This window comes from Ochlerotatus camptorhynchus, unplaced genomic scaffold, assembly GCF_037179485.1.
Source record: "Ochlerotatus camptorhynchus isolate MF236.1 unplaced genomic scaffold, CSIRO-AGI_Acam_v1.1 ptg000133l, whole genome shotgun sequence".
In the NCBI taxonomy this organism is placed as follows: domain Eukaryota; kingdom Metazoa; phylum Arthropoda; class Insecta; order Diptera; family Culicidae; genus Ochlerotatus; species Ochlerotatus camptorhynchus.
This window is the reverse complement of record NW_027040623.1, coordinates 14,950-31,364: the sequence shown is the minus strand read 5'-3', so window position 1 is coordinate 31,364 and position 16,415 is coordinate 14,950. Positions and strand designations below refer to the sequence as shown.

Sequence of the window (16,415 nt, the reverse complement as noted above, 5' to 3'; positions counted from 1 at the left end):
TTCCGAGGAATGAAAGGAAATACCAAGGATTTTAGGAATAATTCATGCAGAGGCGTAACGTGACTGGGTAACACTCGGGGTCTCCCCTCATCAAGCAGAACATTATACCATACGTGGGAAAAACAATTCCTGTGAGCGGGGTGGGGTGGAGTGATTTGTTAGTAGTCTCTTCGTTGTTGATAATTTATTAGATTTTTCGACTGGTAGGCGTATGGAGATTTCTTTTATATGGCTTTCTCAGTCTAGGGTAATCCAAACAGTTAGTTTTGCATATCCAAAACAGTCTACCATTTGTCGTTAAATTTTGTTTGTTGCAACGATAAGCTTGGAGGAGCTTCCTGTATGGTCCAATGAGTTTGATTTTAGTTATCATGGGACACTATCCCGAGCAGGAGAAAATATCTTATGGATACCAAATTCAGGTATGAAAATAGCATAACTGGCAACCTAAATATGGTATTGACGAGGCTGACATAAGAGGTAAAATACCAAACATAATACCTCAAAAATGTTCTACGAATAACGAATTAATAATTAATTTAGTTATTATAATAACTGACAGATAACAGACATTTTTCTAATGCCAGAATACCAAAACTTACTATTTCTAATTCCAATAAAATAACTCTTTGAGGTGTTATTGTCTAAAAACTGAAAGTTCAAATTTTGTTATTTTGGTATTTTTTTGAAATTTTACAATATATTTCGATAGCTGAATAATATCAAAACAAGGTTTTATACCACAAGTATACCAACATAAGGGATCATACCACATTAAGATATTCATATGTTATAGGTTAGTTATCGGTTCCTGCTCGGGATACGACACTATACGACACAACGCTTTACAACGGTTATTTTGAAGAAGATTCTTAAATTAAAATCAAACTCAATGAACCTTACAGGAAGCTCCTCCAAGCTTAAGGCCTGCACTAGAAAAAAAAATGCACCAGACAAAAGTGTTCGCCAAACATTTATTTTAAGTCGGATTTTCTTGCAACTTTCAGGGAATGAACTAATACATATGGATTATGTTTCGGCATAATTACTTTATTCAATTTCCTTTCCATCGCTGAAAGCCCGCACCTTTCCCTTAAGACCCCTCATTACATTTTGTGCAATGGTGGAGCCGACCTTTTTGGTCTCTTTCATCCATTCTTTCTTCAACATCAGCTCGTTTTTAAGCGCCTTGGACGATTTTCGAACCTTGGCCTTCATTATGGCCCAAAATCTTTCCACCGGACGAATCTCTGGTGAATTTGGGGGGTTGGCGGTTTTTGGTACAAAAACAACGTTATTGTCTCTGTACCAATCCAACGTCGATCGCGCGTAATGGCATTATGCCAGGTCCGGCCAAAATAATGTCTAGCCTCCGTGGGACCGCAGGAAGGGCAACAGACACTTCTGGAGGCACTCGGTGCGGTAAATTTCGCTGTTGATTGTACCCATTGTGATGTACAGTTTACTCAGTTTACCGCATTGGCATATGGCCTGCCAGAGCAAGTATTTTTTGGCGAATTTGTCCACTTTCTCCTTCCTTATGTCTTCCGGAACATCAAACCGTGATTTGGCAACGTAGAACTCCAGTCCCGGTATCTGTTTTGCGTCTGCCTTGATGTAGGTTTCGTCATCCATAACCACACACATCGGTTTCGTTAACCACTCTCGATACAGCTTCCTTGCGCGGGATTTGGCCGCCGTGTTTTGTTGATCACGCCGGTTCGGTGCCTTCCGGACCTTGAATACACGAAGCCCAGCTCGTTTCATGGTTTGCTGCACGAACCAGGCGGAACACTTTGCCTTCAGAGCCACGTCGCGAATCGAAAGGTTCGGATTACACTTGAAATAATCCAACACCTTCCGGGCCTTCACAGGGTCAGCTGTCTTCGATTTTCTTCCACTTCCAGCCCGCCGCTCGGTCGTCTGGGACTCCTTAAACGATTTCACTACCCGAGACACAGTTGTATGGGTGATTCCCAGTTGTCTTCCGATCCATCTCATGGTCACAGTCGGATTTTCCATGACAGCGCGCAAAATTCTCCGGCGATTTTCTTCTTGTTTCGATGACATCTCAATAACCACTGAACCGATTGCACATGTAAACAATTCACTCCAAACTAGTTATACCCAGATTTTCATCAATTTTTACCCACGGATAAAAAAGTTACACACGGATAAAAATGGTGCAACAAACAAAATTTAACGACAAACGGTAAACTGTTTTACTCTTGAAAAAGGCCACAATAAACGGTCGAAACGTTGTTGATAATCACATTATTCTTTCAATCCGCTCCCGCCACACCCCTAGCAGGCTACGCCTCTGGTATCATAAACAGATTACGGCAAGTTTTCAAAACGTCTGGAAAGATTCGGACAGTTCAGAGAAGCTTTGAAAATTTCTAAGAGGATCCATCAGCATCAGGGACAGGAGCTTTTAAGAAATTCTAAGAACTCTAGATAAATGCAGTGAACTTGAGAAATACTTGAGGATTCTTTAAATAAATTCCAAGAACCTCAGATAAGCTAGGCTCTGCGATTTTCAGAGCAGCTCAGAGATATTTTCGACATTCCATTAATTTCAAGTAAAATAAAAATAAAAACCTAGAAGTTTTGAAAATTTGAGAAATGTTCAGAGAGCTTTTGAGTTTTTGATTAGGTTGTTCGACTGGTATGTTTGATGATTTCTGATTTTGACTTTCTTAGTCCAAACGGTCAGTTCTGCTTTGCCCAACGGCTGTTTATTATGGCTTTTCTCACTGTAGACGTTTTATTCTTCAGAAAAGCCACAATAAACGGCAAAGCTGACCGTTTGGATTACTCAAGGCTGAGAAAGAAAATCTTCTGAGAAGGTTAGAATACTTCGATCCTATTTTTAAAACTTTACAAAAGTCCATAGATATTCAGGTATTTTTATAGATTTTTAAGATTACTATTAATTTCAGGACATTACCAAAAACTTCAAAAGCATTGCGAGAGCTTCAGGGAAGCTTCGGGAACTTCAGAGGTGATCAGAAAACCTCGGATTGAGTCAATCAACTTCATGTGAATTTCAGGAATTGTTAAGATGGTCCATGAAACTTAGTGAATTTTTAAAAGCTTCAGCATAGTTCACAGATCGTCGCATGTCGTAGATGATGAGATTTTTTGGCTCTTTCGTTATTTTTAGGAATGTTCCAATTACTTGAAAGAAGATCAGAGAACATCAGAGGAATGTTGCAAAAATTTCACGAATACTACGATTCCTTAAGGTAAATTCCATAAATATCGGGAAAATGGTTGCAAAGTTAGAGAACTTCCGAGAACTTCTTGAAAATATGGGAAGCATCCAAATGGAGGAACGAAAATTTCGGGCACTTCCAGAGAAATTCTGAGGAGTTTAGAGATTTTAAGGGAAGTTCCATGACTTTCAAGGAAGTTTCGAAAGCTTTAGGGAAATTTCAGGAACTTCAGGATACACCAAGGCATTCAGTTTGCTTCGTTGAATTTGGCTAAATCTACCGTGTGCAGTGACTGTGATTGTGATTGTATAGTATAGAAGGAGGTCAAGGGCAAGGTCTCCGATATTTTTATGCACCGTACATGCTATACTAATAGACAGGGGTTGGTATCACAGCATATTTACCAGTAGGTTAAATAAGTTCTGTGTAATCCCCGAATGCGAAACAGGGCGAGCCATAGTGACATCACTGGTAGGGTAACGTATCGGCAAGATCCCATCTCAACATTAATGTATTAGCTGCCATAAGGGAAGAGACAAGTGAGGGGGGGGGGGGGGTTTGTGTCGATTCATATATAGCTGTAACTTAAGGTGGTTAATTCGAGTATAAGTAAAGTATAGGTAAAATAAGTAAGAAATTACCTAACTTTACCTTGATGTTGTTGTTGGCGCTCTTTATGACGCCTCTATAGGTCTGACGGTGAGTCCGATGAGAATCCCAGCATGGCGTTTATTTCCTCATCAGAGAATCCCTCGAATTTCGTTAGGTAAAGGTCATATTTCATGTAAAATTAAGTGCTCCGAGACTGAAAAGTTCGATGCTCTACGAAAAGCACGTTTGATTGAGTTGAATTGCGCATCTGTTATGACTTAATTTTATGTCAAAATTGACGCTCGTATCTGTCAGTCTCAGAGCACTTAAATTTACATGATTTTTTCTAAGTGTGCAGCTCTTTCCAGAAATTCAAAGAATGGCACGATCTCTTGATATCCTATTTCACGCTAGTTTTCCAGGTGTAATACGACGACCAACTTTTTCCTTCCCTGTCATTTATGATCGTTGTCTTCTTCAAAACTTCATCGTCTTGATCTGAAGAAAAAAAAATCGACCCTTGATCAAGTCAAATTCAAAGGTAATACCTGAAACAACAATTCAATGTTAATAGCATAATTCTAAACTACACAATTATTTAATTTTGGTTTGTAGTTAAATTCCAACAAGCTTTTGGTCCGCTACATCACAACTTACATCACTAGTGTGCATCTTTCAAAATGTAAAGATTCAGGCAAGCAGTTAAGCAATCCTCAAGGTTATGCCAGAGCTAAATCTACCGTATGCAGTGTCCTCTATCGGTTCCGTGAGCCGAAAACTATTGTTTGGAAGAATCACAGTAAGCATCGTAGTGGAACATACGATCGAGAACTGCATTGAAAGGTATTGAGAACAATTAGAGCAAACCCTGAACTTTCTGATGGTGACATTGTCATAAAACACAATTACAACAAAAGCACAGTCTGGAGGATCCGTCTACGCGAAGGCTATCTTTCTTATCGTGCCAGAAATCAGCCAAACCGGACACTGAAACAGATCCGAATGGCCAAAACACGCACCTGGAAGTTATATAGAGAAGTTTTTCACGAGGAAACCAGGATGCATACTGATGGACGACGAAACGTATGTAAAGATGCACTTTGGACAAAAGTTCTATGTGGTCAAGGCTCAAAGAGATGTCCCCAACAAATATAAATTCGTTTTGCTCATAAAGGGTGTAACGTTTAAAATCCGCACACACAAAATTCTTTCTCAAAATTCGAGTTGTTATCCGATTATCACCAAATTTTCAGGGAGTAAAAAGAAACAATTAAAGTTAGTTTTTGCATTATTCATTTAATTTGTGTCGCCTTTATATCCGAATGCGCGAACCTTGGCCTTAACCCCAGCCATAAGGTTCTGCACGACCTCAGAATCGACAGTTTTTTACATATTAACCCATGCTTCTGCATTTCTCCTATAGGTCGTTTTAGAAGGTGCTCCTTCATAATGGCCCAGTATTTTTCTATTGGGCGCAGTTCCACATTGTTTGGGGGGTTCAGATCTTTTGGCACTAAATCGACATCATTCGCCTTTTACCACTCTATCATGTCCTTCGTGTAGTCCAATGATGCCAAATCTGGCCAGCAGATCTTCGGACCGTTGTGAGCCTTCAGGAGAGGCAGAAGCCACTTTTGGAGACACTCTTCCAAATACACCTGTCCATTCATGGTGCTTGCGGTAACGAAAGGTGTACTCCGCTTTCCGCAAGTACAAATCGCTAGCCAAATTAAGAACTTCTTGGCGAACTTCGACCTCTTCTGTGTCCGGAGGTTCTCGGGAGCATCACACTTATCATTGGCAGTCACATACAGGTTTCCTGGAATCTGATTGATATCTCGTCATCCATTACGCAGCAGTGTGGTTTCGTTAACTTCTGGTCGTACAACTTCCGGGCACGGCTTTTTGCGACCGTATTCTGTTTCTCGCCTGTTTTGCAAAATTTTTTCGCGCACGCACTGTACTTTCGTCGCCATCTTGGAAACTTGTGCGCACCTGATAAAATCAACACATAGAGTGTAAACAATACACATTAAACTATGTCTACGCAAAATTTCAATTGATTTTACCCAACGAATCAAAACTTAGAGCAATTTGAGTGTGTGTGGATTTTAAACGGTACACCCTTTAAGGCTCAATTTTTTTTTAAATAATGCGTTTATTTTTCCAGGCTCATTTGCAGTAGCTTTGCGGAGCCGATATTCATTGTTTAGAGAAAAAAAAATTACTTAAAACTAACGTTAGTAAAGTGGGGGCCGATTACTCGCGGGTATGTCGAGGTTAGGGGTAACAAATTGTAACAAATGGATGGCAGGGTAGGGATTGAAAACACAAGGTTTGGAGAGCGATGTGCTCTTGATCTCAAACTGTGACATACTGATGAAAAAGACAAACATGGGGGTACACCGATGGGCAGCTAACAACTTGGGAGAACACAAGATGACACTAACTACTAAATCCTCAGATCTATCTGTTTTAAAAACACATACATTAAATTCAAATAGTCGAAATCTTGGCTACCCAAGACATCTCTAACGGGTATCGCGGGTTGTTTTCCTCGGGCCCTGAGGGATGTAGATAACTCGTATCTAACAACACGATTTAGGGTACACGACCAAACAACATGCTCAATATCATGATAACCACTGCCACACGCACATAAATTGCTGCCTGAGAGCCCAATTCGATAGAAGTGCGAGTCTAACGAACAGTGATTGTATATAAGCCTTGACATAACGCGTATAAAGTCACGGCTCATGTCCACCCCTTTGAACCATGGTTTGTTCGACACCTATGGGAGAATAGAATGTAACCATCTTCCCAAATCACCATCATTCCATTTTTGTTACCAACTGATGAGGACTTGCTGACGAGCAATGGAGAAAAATTCGTTGAAGCCAATTTGTCGCTCAAAAATATCGCCTTCCATAGCGCCCACCTTAGCCAACGAGTCAGCTTTCTCATTACCCGGAATTGAGCAATGAGATGGGACCTAAACTAAGGTGATAGAATAGGAGCAGTTGGATAAAACACTCAGTTTAGATCGTATTTCAGGCAGGAAATACAAGAAGTGCTTCATCGGCCTCATTGAACGAATAGCCTCCATTGACTATCCGTAAAAATGAAATAATGGTCAGAAGGTAGTGAGGCAATTTGCTCTACTGCGTTAAATATGGCTGCGAGTTCCGCAACGTATACGGAGCACGATTTTTGCAGTTTATAGGAGGCGTTATGAAATTGATAAATACACCAAATCCAGTGGAAGCATTTATGGTTGACCCATCTGTGAAAAAACTTTTATCGTTACTTACATGGTGGTACTTAATTGCAAAAATTTAGGGAATAACCATCGACCGATGGTGATCTGGGTATTCCATGGATTTCTTGCATCATAAAGGGTGATACGGTCAAAATTTGGTCAATATCAACTTGACGTATTTCTTTCAATTTTGCATTTAAAAAACCTGAAAACCCCTCATTTTGAAGGTGTGTGTGTGTAGAATGTTGCTCCTATTTTGATTTTGGAATTCACTCTTCAGTTGTCAAAATGCCGTCCAAGCAAGAAGAGCAGCGTATCAAAATTTTGCTCGCGCATCGCGAAAATCCGAGCTACTCGCACGCAAAGTTGGCAAAATCGCTAAAAGTTGCCAAATCAACCGTTACAAATGTAATTAAAGTGTTTGGGGAACGTTTGTCGACAGCCAGGAAGTCTGGATCGGGGGGGAATCGAAAACCGGAAGCCGCTGAGCCGACAAAGAGAGTTGCCGGTAGTTTCAAGCGAAACCCTAACCTCTCTCTCCGAGATGCCGCAAATAAGCTGGGTGTATCGTCTACAACCGTGCATCGAGCCAAAAAACGAGCCGGACTATCGACTTACAAGAAGGTAGTGACTCCAAATCGCGATGATAAACAAAATACGACGGCCAAAGCGCGATCCCGGAGGCTGTACACGACGATGCTGACGAAGTTTGACTGCGTGGTAATGGACGACGAAACCTACGTCAAAGCCGACTACAAGCAGCTTCCGGAACAGGAGTTTTATACGGCAAAAGGAAGGGGAAAGGTAGCAGATGTTTTCAAGCACATGAAACTGTCAAAGTTCGCAAAGAAATATCTGGTTTGGCAAGCCATCTGTACCTGTGGCTTGAAAAGCAGCATTTTCATAGCTTCCGGGACTGTCAACCAAGAAATTTACGTGAAAGAGTGTTTGAATAAACGTCTGCTGCCTTTCCTGAAGAAACACGGTTGTTCCGTACTGTTTTGGCCGGATTTGGCATCTTGCCATTACGGTAAAAAGGCCATGGAGTGGTACGCCGCCAACAACGTGCAGGTGGTTCCCAAGGACAAGAACCCTCCCAACACGCCAGAGCTCCGCCCAATTGAGAAATACTGGGCTATTGTCAAGCGGAACCTAAAGAAGACCAAAAAAACTGCTAAGGGCGAGCAGCAGTTCAAGGCAAACTGGCTTTCTGCGGCGAAGAAGGTGGACAAGGTGGCTGTACAAAATCTGATGGCAGGGGTCAAGCGTAAGGCCCGGCAATTCGGATTTGGAAAAGCGGAAGCCTAACTGAATATTTTTCCTGAATTTTATACTAATTGAACTTGAAAAAGAAATTTAATTTGATTTTTTAAATAAACGATTTCACCGATTTACACGCGTTTTCCCTTGACCAAGTTTTGACCGTATCACGCTTTAGTCATATCAAAATTTACAGAGGAACTATAGAAGGCTTGAAAGCAACCACGAATGGAGATTAATGTAGAAGGACAAATCTCCAGTGTCATGTACTCATAGCACAAACTCATGAATCTTGTTTTAGGATTTCGGTGGAGCAGCTTCTCAAAGTGCTCTATTACCAAAGGATTCATTACTGCACAACGAATGAGAAACCGGAAAGACAGCTCAGCGAAACGATCTGTCAGTGGGAGAACACCCGCGAGTACTTCGAGGCTCATTGTATGAGTCGAGTGCATACAGCCTAGCGCAATACGAAGGCTACGGTATTGAATCCGTTGCAGCTTAAGGATGTGTGCTTTTGCTGCGGATTGGAAGCAAAAGCTGCCGTACTCTAAAACCGAAAGGATGGTTGTTCGGTACATCAGATCAGATCTTCCGGGTGGGTTCCCCCCCCCCAAAGTTCCGGTAATTGTACGAAGAAAATTGATCCTTTGCTGGAATTTTTGCTTCAGATACGCAATATGTTTTCCCCGTGTGCATTTGGAATCGAACCAGACGCCTCAATACTTAAAAGAAATACTTTGAGTGATTGTTTTACCCATTAGCTGAAGCTGTAACTGTGCAGGATGATAAGGTTCAATTTACTTTGATGCATTTTTGAGAAATTCAAAAGCGTTTTTTTTTTTCGACGCATCATTTCAGATTGCAAAAAGCTCACGACATTTGTTAAAATAGCAAAAATAATAGCGAGATTTCTGCAATCTTAAATGATGCGTGAATTGAACCTTATGTTTACTAGAAAATTCCTGATTTGGCAAAAAAAACTCAAGTTTTCGTTACAAATGAGTCAATGGACTCGAAGCTCTACAAGTAAGTGTGCCTATAAAGACGCATTCTACCATTTATCAAAGCACACAAAGGTCCCGTAAAGCTTTGGCCAGATTTGGTTAGCTGCCACTACATTCGAGAGACACTTCAGTGGTACTGTGACAACAGGGTGGATCTCACCGAAAATTAAAAAAAAAATATGTTTCGAACTAAAAAATTAATCAATGTTTCGAACTACTCAATTTCGAACTATTAAATTAGGCAATAAGCGAAAATTTTTGATGTGTATGGAAAATAAGTTATTGTACTAACAATTTTAGAGAAGGCTACGTCGATCATAGAGCGGCTATGGCCAATGGCTTTACCCGTATCCTACTTACTTAGAGAGAACTAAATTGTGTGTACATTTCCAAATTACACAGCGCATGGATTTGAGGTGGAGCGGGGGTGCACATATGGAAAACCAGTCAGTACCCAGCTCTTAATTAATCATGAGAGCACTGTTTGACTCCCTGCTTACAATTTTACAACAACTCTGGTAACCATACTTTCAAATTTCTGGGTTCATGGTTGCACTTCCATTTCCTGAATCAAATAATCGTATAGGCTTGTTTGCGTGGTAAATTTTTAAACTGATTCATGAATGTTTGCCACCTAACGATGCTCATTCTAAGTACCTACCCAAATATCACGAATCCTATCGTATTTCGACGGTAGTACCAGCTGCTTCAAATACCATAGCATTAAATGTTATCCAACCTACTGCTAGGAACGTGCTTCCCTCGTATACGCATCCGTGGTTCTTAACTTAATTACATACCCCCACAGGCACGCGAATGTAAACATCCATTCAGAACGACCACTACCTGCACTTAAGTAGCCAAAATACACAATAAAATGTGTTGTTTTGAACTGATCACGAAATAACATAGACAGACTCTGGTTACTGTTGAGAGGTGCTTTGGTACACTCCGACAACAACACCATAATCAAAGGTTTGGCGCATTGGTTCGATATGTTTTCCAATCAATCAATAAAGCCGATGCTTCTCGTCCGCCAGGCTTCCACTCACTGATTTGATGGATCACCTTTTACAGAACGTGCTCTGTACCTACCTAGTAGCCTTGCATGAATTATTGTCGATATATGTATCGCCAGTCTTCACGAAGTGGAGAGGAGTTTTTTTTTCAAACTTCAAGTTCTTTCCGAAATCTACGAGGAGCACTTCTCACTTATTGAAGTGCACTGTCTCACCGTCTCACTGTAAAGTTTAGGTACAGTTATACCATGGGATTCTATCGATATTTCGACAGTTTAAGTAGTGTACAAGTCCAAAGATAATCGATAACACGATCCTTATTACTGAACCGGTCTAGTGAGCATGCTTTCATGAATAGCCGAAATTTGAATGTATCATACTAGTTGCGTTCTGCTCAAGCTCCTCCGATCGATGAACATGCGATGAGCGATCCGCAATAACATAATTTTGACCAATTCTTTGTCGGATCTGCCACAGCACAACGCACAGTTCAATCCAACATCATGGCCAGGTCCGATCCGATGCTACCTACATGAAACTTGGGTGATTCTTTGCTTCCATCGATGACGCGTTGCACACAGGGGGAGGAACCGTCAGAAGGTGATTTTAATTGATTATATTTTTGCGCTCATCGCCAATCACCGAAAGCTGCTGACTGCCGCCGGTGGCCAGGATATACCTATATATTATATACAATCAATTTCCACCATCAGCAAAGTTCGACCTTTGTGATTTGTGCTTAAACAACGTCAATAATTGAGCCAATCGGTCAAGGTTGCACCGTTTATTCGGCGATTATTTTAAGCTGCAATTAGGCCACCAAAGAACATTAAACGGGCCACGCAGGCATGAAGAGAGCGCGAGCGATTGACGCTTGTGTCGGAAGTGATGTTTATGCAGCGAGCCAGAATGAGTATGATTCAATTTGTTTGTAATTAGGAAATGATTGGCTTATGTTTTTTTGCACTCTTAGCGAGAAATTACGGAGTTATTTCGTTAATCATCCTGACTAGAGGAATGGCTTTGGTAGAATAAGTCAACTTGAAACGATTTGCTGAGGAAATTCAGAGAACGAATTCTTGCAATTTGTACGAAAAAGACTTTGATTTCAAACAAACACCAAATCTAATTTTGTTGACGCATAGTTATTGAAATCGTGACGCTCATGATTGCCTCATAACGGACTGATTCAGTTCTCGCTTGAATCGATTGATTATTTTACTTTCTGGATAAATCAAAGTTTCGTACGTGGGACAGTGAGGCTCATGCCCGGCCGTCAATAGATTATCTGCCGTTAGAATGGTCGTGATGATCTTCACCCCATTTGGGATACTGATAATTCGTGTGACTCCGATAGAATCTTGCACAGTCCCGATCGCCCTCGTCGATGACTGTCTGCATTGATTTCGGCACATCTCTCTTAATCGGAACACTATAAAAGATGACATTCATGAGAAAAATTCTCCACAAAAATGGACTCGATTGATCATACCGCTGATGGCTGCTTCCTCCGAATGTTGGGACACTTTTGCCCTCGGAGTAATTTTCTCGTAATGATTGCAAATTTTCCCCCACTTGAATTTTACTCTCGAACAGCTGTCGGATTTCGTGAACGCGTGACTTTCCATCGACGGTGCTGACGGTGGCGCCAACAGGCGTGGGACACACAAAATCACCGCAGCACGCGACAGGCTGTTGGCCCTGCCGAAGCTGACATTCACACTCGATGGCGTTCATTACGGTGTGATTTATGGTTGAGAGGGGTTTTTTCTTCGTTTGCAAATTATATTCGATAATTTAAATGCTAATTACGATCTACACGGGTCTTGATTTTCAGCAACGAAATGTTGGATTGCGTGAGTTTGACTTGATCTGAGAATACGTTGTTATGTAATGGCAGGAAAAGCCAACTGAGATTTGCTAGAAGACAGGTTCTAGCGCGTAATGGGTCACGGTGTATTCGGTAGGATAACATTATTATTTAAAAAAAAAACAGTATGGCTGAAACACTCACCAAACGAAATATTAGGTGGCCCTCTTTTGTTTTGATCTGCCCAGTTCCGTCTCCCGCATGTCGCAGTGCGATGAAGATTTGATCCACAGAGAGTACAACAAACATTACACGCTGGTGAGGAACATTGGGAATGCACTTATTGAACATTGGCAGTATCTGCACTCCTGCGTTGGATTTCAAAGATTCTTATTAAATCCACCTGGTCGTCGTCGTGATGTCGGCATCTTATGTTGCTCCGGATGCGGATCATAGCAGTAAGGGTGCCGCGGATACCGAAAATTGTATGTGTCAACAATAAAATGTTGACACATCCTCACTGCGCATGCGCAGAAATAATGCAGTGATGCCAGTTACTTTAGAGATCACAAAAAAATATGTACCATGGGTGTCAAATGAGTGAGCCATGGTGTGCCCTACTGTGTTTTTGGCACACTGTGCTGAGTGACCTACCCCTTGGGTGATCCTAAATGTTCGTTTGGTGGGGGATCTAGCAGCCAAGTCTAGTAGTAGTAGTTGTAGTTGTAGTAGTAAAATTACGTTTAATTCTGTTGATTATGATTTTACGTTGATTTAACATCTCGTCCTTTATCTTTGTTTAATTTGTTATTATAATTTACGTGCTTACGTTTTTCAACTAGTTTACAGGATACACCTTTGAGGTGCGTTTTGATTGCATTGAAGAAATAATTCGATAGCCTACACAACTAGAAATAATTTAACCTCGCAAGATCGCGTATGATCTGTGATTTGATCTCAGACAGGTGTCTGTGATTCTTTCGAGGATGAGCGTCCTCCGCTCTTCCAGTGTCTGACGAACAGCCAGGCGGTGGATCACAGAGTCTGTGGGGGACAGCTGAGAATCAACCTAAGGATCTTGTTCTGGATCCCATAGCGTTTGAGGTGATGGCACTTGGCTCATCTCTCCCAGGTTTGCATTCCGTACTCAATGGCAGGGAGGATGATTTGCTTGTGGACTTTGCTAGTTTTTAAGGGAAAGGGTGAACTTTCTGTTGATAAATGGGTAGATCGAACTAATCAAGATGTTACACTTGGTGGATGTTTTGTCCAGAACAGTAACTTGCTATTGAAGGCGAGATCAAGGTAGACGACTTCGTTCGATCATCCAATGGGAGTATTATCAAGGTGGATTTGAAGTTATCAGGCTTGTCAAGCCAAGTTGAACTGTAGTGAGCTTGAGAGCTTGAGCTTGATTGACCGCCCACGGTTGCTACTCTGTTACTGCCAGATCAGCTGTAATTACACAGAGAACCAATAGACGATGCTTGGGACTAGCAATCATCCTCAATGTGTAAAAACTGGTGATCTTAAATTAGGCAATACCAGCGCCGGCCGCGCCCGAACACAGGTCAAGAAAGGAATGGGAAGGATTGTGTTGACATGACACTCGCTTTGATGGAAGCCGAGAACACCTCTGCACTTCCACGAGGAATCACTGGGATGTTGGATAAGAGGGTTGGGTTTGCAGCAGGGTTCGTTTTGGTAAACGATAAGCTGAATTGATGTCCTAACGATCATATAACGCGAAGGAGCTTGGGACTAACCCCACGGTCTTCTGCTCAGTAAGCAAAAACGTTTGCCACTAGGCAGACGAGCACCTTTTTAATCACCGAGTTGCTGTTATTACCATTTAGTCATATTAACAAATAAAACGATTGACGAATCTTGAATGTGGATGGGCCTGAGATTAGACTCATGATGTTCTGCTCAGTAAGCAAAAACGGTTGCTCTAAGGCCACCGAACCCCTCATATCACATAATACCGTTGCTCAAATTTGTGTATCCATTCAAATCCGGAACCAACGACAACAACGAGTTTCGCAAAATACACGATACACAAGCGATTTTACCATAAATCTGACCTGGGACCGCGTTTTTCTGCTCAGTAAGCAGGCCACTGTAACCAACGATCTTTCAAATCCGAAAACTAAAAACTACGAAAAAGTACTTAGGCCTTCATTAAGTTCCACTTTAACGCGACGTTCAATGTTTCAATTTGCTCTTTACGTATTGTTCAGGCTATAAATAGGCCCTTTTCAAAAGTTACGCGAGAAATACGCACAATCGTCGCCTACCTCGTAAAACTGGTTCCAAACGACAACAAAGGCATAAGCAACGATGGATTGTTGAACTTTGCTGGCTCCAGTGGTGTAGTGCACAGCAAAAAAAAGTGTAATAACGATCTGTCTCTGTCTTATCTCAAATACAAAATGCCAATGGTATGAATGTATCTATATATAACTTGGAAATGACGTACAATCAAATAAACCCGTAACCCACTCACTTGGTGAGGCTTCAGAATCGTCCAGTGGGCAGTGCGCTCTACACTCCAAGTTCCCTTTTTTCAAATTTACCGCAAATTTGATATTTTACCCATTGCGTGTTGATTAGTCACAATGAAACATTGTGACAGAAGTTGAGGTTACTAGTGTATTTAATAATCTAGGTCCTATTTAGGATTATCCTATCCTATCCAAATCTGGCCAACGCCCACCCTAAACCTAAACCTGTTCTAATCCACCTGAAATGACTAACGAATGGAAGACTTTGACTACCCAGCCATGCAATAGTCTCATTCCGTGCCTTATGGCAACTTGATGATTCTATTGCGCTCATCTTTTGGCACCACCCAGGGGAGACTTGGTCCTGTACCCAATGCTTAACTTATCTCCATTCCACTCAGCTACTCGCAATTTCTTGTGATATAGTGGGCGGAATATTATTATATGAGACAAATCAATGCAGACGTCTTTCCAAATTTGGCAGATCGACAGGTATTCGGTGAGTTACCACGATAGTTGCTATTAAATAACTCGACAACGTCCCATCGTCAACGCCTGCTATGAGAATTTCACATTGCAGACGCCAACGAAATGACGTCATCGAGCTATCGATCAACTACCCTGGTTATCGCCTGGTACCTTATAGCACGATGCTAGGAGGCGAACCGGAAGAATCGATGAGCTACCTCCCCCCTGTCAAGCCAAGTTGAACTGTAGTGCGGAAATAGTAAGGTCTGAGATTTAGCTGCATTGAAACAAATCTTCCAGATTTTGAAACAGTCGGACAGATCATCCAGTCCTGATTGGAGTTTTTTCGTCAGAGCACGGATCACTCGACCCTCATAGATGATAGCAGTTTCATCCGCAAACATTGACAAAATACCACCACCTGGAAGGGGAGGAACATCTGACGTGAAGATGTTTAAGAGGATAGGACCAAGGAGGCTACCCTGGGGAACCCCAGCATCAAAGTTTAACGTATCAGAAGGTGAGTTGTTCAAGAAGACCTGGCATGATCTGACCGACAAGTAGTTTTTGAGGATTTTAACAAGGAACATCGGGAAGTTGTATCGATGCAGCTTGTACACGAGGCCATCCAATAATGCCATGGCAGATGTCTTGGGAACGGATTTATTCCGTTTGTTGATGTTAGTAGCCCGTGCGTGTTGGTGGATGGTAGAGTGGCCTTTCCTAAACCCGAATTGCTCTTTGAGAAAGATGGTATTTTCGTTAGAGAACATCAGCATAGCAGACGGCTGATTATCAGCTTTTAGAATAGCTTTGAGATGGAACGATGGGCGATAGCTTTTGGCATTGCTAGGGTCTTTGCCAGGCTTGTAGATTGGAATGACGTTGGCTAATCAATAAGTCAAGCACCAAACACTTATTGAAAACCGCTGCATGGTGCTCGAAGAAGTCAACACTCAAGTTTTTCAACTATAAGTGGACCATTATATCGACACCATGTTTTGGCGGATTGAATGGCTGCTAAAACCTTATGAGTCGAATTTCTACTATCGTCAGGGATAACTACCGGGGTGGTAGCGACTCTAGACATTTTCTCTACAGGCTCATGGGGACTCACAATGTGCCAAGGTTATGTGAATTCACAAAGGGTTGACCAAGAGCATTGGCCTTTTCAACTGGGGTTATGAGTGTGGATGAATCCTAATTCCGTATAAGAGGGGAAAGGGAGGGATGGAGCTCGGCTAATTTTTTAATTAATTTCCTTATCGGCTTAGTACAA

At 41.7% G+C, this 16,415-nt stretch overlaps 1 pseudogene; it reads right to left on the bottom strand.

Annotated features, from left to right (window-relative positions):
* Positions 1 to 11,517: 11,517 nt before the first annotated feature.
* On the bottom strand, positions 11,518 to 12,215 carry LOC135700340 (uncharacterized; annotated as a pseudogene).
* Between the last annotated feature and the right edge of the window lie 4,200 nt (positions 12,216 to 16,415).